Source organism: Equus caballus, chromosome 7 (genome assembly GCF_041296265.1).
Source record: "Equus caballus isolate H_3958 breed thoroughbred chromosome 7, TB-T2T, whole genome shotgun sequence".
Taxonomy (NCBI): Eukaryota; Metazoa; Chordata; class Mammalia; order Perissodactyla; family Equidae; genus Equus; species Equus caballus.
This window is the reverse complement of record NC_091690.1, coordinates 13,467,340-13,473,767: the sequence shown is the minus strand read 5'-3', so window position 1 is coordinate 13,473,767 and position 6,428 is coordinate 13,467,340.

The window sequence follows — 6,428 nt, the reverse complement described above, 5'->3', positions numbered from 1 at the left end:
TGCTGTGGTGATTGTGGAAGCAGAAGTCAAGATGAACTTTTTATCAGCTTAGCTCCCTGAGTAGCTAGGATGAGTATAGTCTTCTTCATGGCATACCATAAACAAGAAATAAACTTGTTCTTATCATAGATATTGAGATTTTAGTGTCACTTGTTATTGTCGCATAGCTTCGTCTTGACAGATTTGGTCAAGGTATGGCAAATGTTACAATGAACAACCCCAAAATTTCAGTGGCTTAACACAGTAGAACTTTATTTCTCCTTCATTTGACAGTTCTTTGTGGTCCTCGGCAGGCAGTCTTCCATGTGATGATTCAGGGATCTAGACCTTTGCCATTTTGTGGCTCCATTATCCCTTAGGATAGTAGAATTCTCTCCTGAGTTATTTGAATCTGGCTGATTAGCAGGTAAAGAGTGAAGCCTTATGCAGGAGATTTTCATGGCAATTCTTGACTGCAGGAGAGGGTGGGAAATGTAATCTTACTGTGTCTCCAGAATAAGAAAGAATGACTTTTAATGAACACATAGCACTCTTTGACACAGAAACCTGGAGCTCCATTGGATGAACCTGTGGATCACTCAGGCCTTGACTTGCTTTAAAGGTGTGTGCAAGGCTGGCTTCAAGAGCATGCAATGTATGCAGTCGAACAAGCCTCTGTGCTTAGAAGGGCTTGCACTTGGTTTAATAGTATGCTTACACAGAGCATTAAATAATTTTTGAAAAAGGGACTCTGCATTTTCATTTTGCTCTGGGCCTCGCAGATTACGCAGCTGGTCCCAGGTGTAGGTTATACCAGGAGGATGTGCAGATGGAAGCCTTAGCTGCATACAGAATGTGGAAGAGTTCAGTGAAGATTGTCAGAGAATTCTCTGGTTGTTTAGCCCATAGAGAGAAAATATCTTGAAAAAATTTTTTTGTGCTTTTCTTTTTTGTACATTCTTCCTCATGATCATTATAGTCACTGTCATTCTCATTGCCTCAAGGAGAATTATTACTGTAAAATCAGAAATGAAAAACAGTTGTTTAGTTTTACTTTCAAAATATGCCCTTGAAACCCCCGATATTAAAAAAATGCGGTTGAAAGCCAAAACTTTTGATTCCCATGAGCAATATTTTCTTTAAAGACAAGAAGGCTCTTGCACATTAGAAGTCCGGGCCCTGAAAGAGGCAGAGCATAGAGTTTATGCCATAACAATTGAAGGTTATCTTGGCTAGGAGACACATTCAAGAGTTAGACAGGCTCAAACTTGGAGAAGCTCTCTATGAGGCTAGAGATGAGGGAATGAGTTCATGTGAACTAATCTGCTGTGTGCTGAATAGTGAGGACCTTCAGTAACTGCCCACATGTCACCTATGGATTTTCCAAAGAAGTGATGCGTAACCACAACCGGAGAATTTGCTGAGTGCTATTCAAACTGGCCTGTGTAGACAACCCTATTTTTAATGGCTAAGAACGTGGTTAGGATCCCTGAAACTAAAGACAGGGTCTTTTGACATTCAGAAAGGTGATGGTGACATGGCAAGGAAAGCACCATTACCAGAATTTGGATGGAAAAATAGGGCAACTCACCCCTTTTACATGCCTCCTTCTTTGCAATCCCTTCCTTTGATTCTGTGGACCACCTTAAATAAATCCCCTTTCTAGACCAGTAGAACTTCATTTTTGTTGGGTGGACCCAAGGACCCTAAGGACTATGTATGAATACATAATGATGTATCCAGCTGATCATCATTATGTACCCCTTAGTTTTAATAGCAGTTTCACATTTATTTTCCTATTTTTTCAACAATGCACTGCTGTCATGTCTAGATAAGGCATACATTATTATTTTATCATACAGATGGCAAAACTGAGTCACAACGTGATTATGTTTTTTATACGAGATTGCAAAGTTAAAAAAGGCAAATCCATCAGTCTAATGGTGGTTCTCATTTTAAGAAACCATTTCCACTATGCCATCTTTCCAATATTAAATTTGGGAAGTAAACAGCGTGACAAAAACATGACAAACATCTATGCTTAAGACTGTAAAATGCTTATAAGAACACACCTACACACAAGCTGCCTGCACTCACTTTTGGTCTTCTCTACCACTCATTCAAAAAGAGTTCTTCTCTGCAGCAAGTCATCAAAACAATACACTCTCTGCCAGTAATTTTAATTTTGTGAACTACTTTTCTTCATTTGGGGTACATATTCACATGTTGGAAGGCAAATCAAGTGTCCATCTTAATATGATTTCCCTGCTGAGCACTTATTCTTAGTCCTCTTGGTTAAATTTCAAGTTGAAAGTGCTTTGTTTGGGGCCACCTGATAGGCCAGACAATGCTTTCTTCCTATGATCCCACATCCAGAATTTTATGAATTCTGACCTTTCTAAAGGCATCAAACCTAAGTGGCTCTCTCTTGACTTATTACTTTCTTCCCACACTCTACTAGTTTTAAATTTTTATTTATTGATTTCTGTTGACTTTGACTTTTTTAAAAATAAAGTTTGTATTTAAAAGAGTTTTAGATTTACAAAAAAAATTGTAATGATAATACAGAAAGTTGCCATATATCCCACACCCAATTTCCCCTATTCTTAACATCTTACATTAGTATGGTACATTTCTCACAATTCATGAGCCAATATTGATTTATCATTATTTTTATTAATTAGACTCCATTCTTGATAGGGAGTGGCAAGGGTCTAGAAGAACGTGTGGGTTGAGAGATATCAATTCAACCATCTTTGGAAAAGAAAATCTGCCACAGTGAGGTATAAGTAGAAACCAATCTTATGCTTTTCCCTACTGCCCCGTTAAAACTGCTCTGTGAACTTTCTTCCCTGGATTTTGGATAAAATCTCATTCTAATCCCATACTCTTGTAGACTGTATTTATCTTTATTTGGTGCCCTTCTCTGCCAGAGGATTACACATTCCTATCTTGATGAACTCAAGAGTAGCCTCAGGTGTGTGACTTGAACAGAAGTGATACAAGCCACTTCAGAGCAGAACCTTTAACAGCCAGCATGGGGTTCACCATGTTTTCCTTTCCGTCTGTCTGTCATGATGACAAGCAATGTTCCAGATAGTGGTACTGCCTCAGGCTAGGTCCCAGAGTGCACCAGGGCCACAGTCAGGCTGCAATTGATGTACTCTGGCACACTGCTTTAGGAGATATGGGGTACATGGTCTGTGTTACATAGTTCTGCACTGTTAACCCTCTCTAAAACACTAGGAGTTCTCATGGGCTTTAATGAAGCTCCAAAACAGAAAGTCCTGTTTTAACATCCCACTTCTCTGGGTTTACAGGCATGGAAATATTTTACAAAATTTTGACCTAGAAGGTTGTTTTGAAAATCAGTGTTAATGTATGGAGAGCATTTTTATAGATCCAGGACCACAATAACATGTGGCATCCCATAAAACACTTAATTTCTGTGTTGCTTGTTTTTCTGGCAAGTGGAAATGCCCTATTTTAAGGAGGTGTTAAGAAAAAATGAACTGAAATAAAATAAACAATATATAAATTAACACATTTTAGGGCACTATTTTTGGCTGCTTTAATACAAATACAACTATTTTAAAAGCTGTTTTTAATGGCTTCGTTCTATAACCCCCAAGAGCTAAAGGATGTGTGTATAACCAACATGTCAAATAGATGACAGAGCTATGGCTCAGGCTCAAGTCTTTTTGCCTACTGTGCTATTTGGCATAAATATACATCTACCATCTTTAGAAATGGATATTATTTAGTCGTTTTTTCACTATATCCTTCTATGTAACAGTAGGATAAGAAGAAGGATAAAGGAAGTTATGTGTCTTACCTAAAGTCACTGAGTATCTTCTTTGGGTCTGAAACCAGAACACATGAGTTTCTGCTTAAAGTAAATGCTTTATCCCTCCCTTCTCATGACTTTCATTAAAAAAATTCTACTACACGACAGAGAACCACAGTACTCTGTCATAGTTTGTTTCTCCATTATAGGTGCCTTCTTGATGGAAAATAATGTACTATTCGTGTTTTGGTAAGCATCAGAAAAGATCAAAACCATATAAGTAGGCATTTCTATCCTGCTCACAGGCAGTGATGCTATCAATATGCCCCTTCTGTGAGAGTAATTGGGATGAAGGAATGCTTCATTTTGAGAATGGAGGTATGGTGGTGGCAAGAGATACTGATCAGAGAAGACAATGAAGAAAATGGTCTACATGAACCTGGAAATCACCCTCTCCTTAATGTCATTGACAAGTATAGATTACTGACACTATTCTTTGTTCATAACGTTCTCTTGACTAGAAATAGGCCGCATATATTTCCCCCTCCAGACTGTAAGCTTCATGAATGCAGGAGTCCTGCCTCCCTTTTATATCCTTAAACCCAGCACAGTTCCTGGGTTAAGTGATCATTAAATATTATTTGAATAACAGACTGGATGAATGAATACCATACATAAAGCCAGTCTTTTATCTATTTTTCAGAGAATTCTATAGATGCAAGTAGGCTCCTATCCAGTCACTGCATTCAGCTGAATCTCCAGAATCTACAGGTATGGTCGGGTCTTCTTCCTTAGGTCTAGAAGTAGTTCTTTATCATCCAGTGACCTGTGAACTAAGAGACAATTATCTGCTTCCCGCTCTCATGCAATAAACAACAGTGGAGAGTGGACACGATAACCACAATAAATATTCCTATTTAGAAAAGAATCAAAGATGTATAGTTGTCACTGGTCCATAGCAATGCTGGTATCCTGCTAGACAGACATTATGAAGGTTTCTTACCCATCATTAGGCCTTAATTCTGCTCTCTGGAGGGATATCCCTTAAACATTGTCCTCCAAGGTCTTACTCTTCATCCTTTAGAATTTTATTCCATTTCCTTTGTCCTATTTGGAAAAAGGGATATTTAGCTTTTGCAGCTCACTTATTGAAGAAATCAGCTTGGTTATTTCTAATGGTGTTTTGTCATTGTTTTGTTTTGTGGGTTTTTTTGGGGGGGGGGTTCACACTTTTTATATCAACTTTACTGAGGAGTAATAGTCATACAATAAAGGGCATACATTTTTAATTGTATAGTTCAATGAGTTTCAACAAGTATATATACCACCACCTCAATCAACACATAGAATATGTCTATTATCCAAAAAGTTCCCTTGTACCTCTTTGCAGTCAGTCTTCCCCCTCCATCCTCATCCCATCCCAGTCCCCAAGCATCACTGATATGCTGTCTTATAGAAAAGTTTTGCCTGTTCTAGTATTTCACCAATATCAGCTAGTGTTCACATTTCCTATTGCCTCATAAATGTCATATTGATTAAATTATTTGAATCAAGATTCAAATAAGAACCACATATGGAAAGTGATTGATCTGTCTTTTAAAATTTATCTCTCCCTCTCTAATAATTTGTTGTGGAATCTGGGTTATTTAGTCTGCAGATTTTCTGACAATCTAGATTTTGCTGATTCTATTGTTAACATGTTCCTCCATCCACTACTTACAGATGGCATCTCTTTTTAGAGACTTGATCTTATTCAGATTTGATTTTTTGGCCTCACACATTTTTAATTGGGTTGTAGGATTACAGCATTCAAGAACAACATTCTTTTGGTTGTAAGTAACAGAACTTAATTGCATTCGCAAAATAGTGAGATTTAATGGCTCATGCATCTGAAAATACCAGGGCATATCATAGATTCAGGACTCATATCATAAAATCATGTCTTGGTTTTTGTCCTTCTGTTTGATTCTATCTCTCTGAGTTCTGGCTTCATTCTCCACATCATCTCAAGTTAAAGTCTATAGGAAATAAAGTTGCTTCCTGATTGTTCAATGTCATGTCATGGCACTGACTGGCAGGTCTTGAGTCCCCTGTCCATTCTGAACCAATTAAGGGCACTAGGGAAATATGATATTCTGATTGGCCAGATGAGGGTGCCAAGGTGGAGGCAGTCTCACCAGAACCACATCAACTGTTACTGAATTTAAAGAGACTTTCAGTCCTCTCCCATAACAGTTGGTTTACAGGTGTGAACTTATTTTACACATATATATTGACTAAAACGACTTTCTACTATATAATCTTTACATGCAATAAGTTTTATTTATAAAGAATACTTAAGTGGAGCTGGAGCGATTACAAGTGAATTGGGTAGTAAGGATTGGGGAAAGGCCCCTTAGAATTGTCCCCCAAATTCCTCTTTACTGGGTCAGCGATCACCTACTCTTGTCTGAGAGGTGATCTCTGTAGAAATAGAAATGGTAGAGCTAAGTTTTTCTAAGGGGAAAGGTGATACGCGGAAGTCAGGTATGGCGGAGAAGTGGAGGTGGGAGAGCGGGAGCCTGAGCGCCGGCCCATAAAGAAAACAATCATTTAAGGGGTGGGGAACAACTAACGTGCGCTTAATTGAGCTACTGAATGGAAGAGCTCAGAAGTGACACTT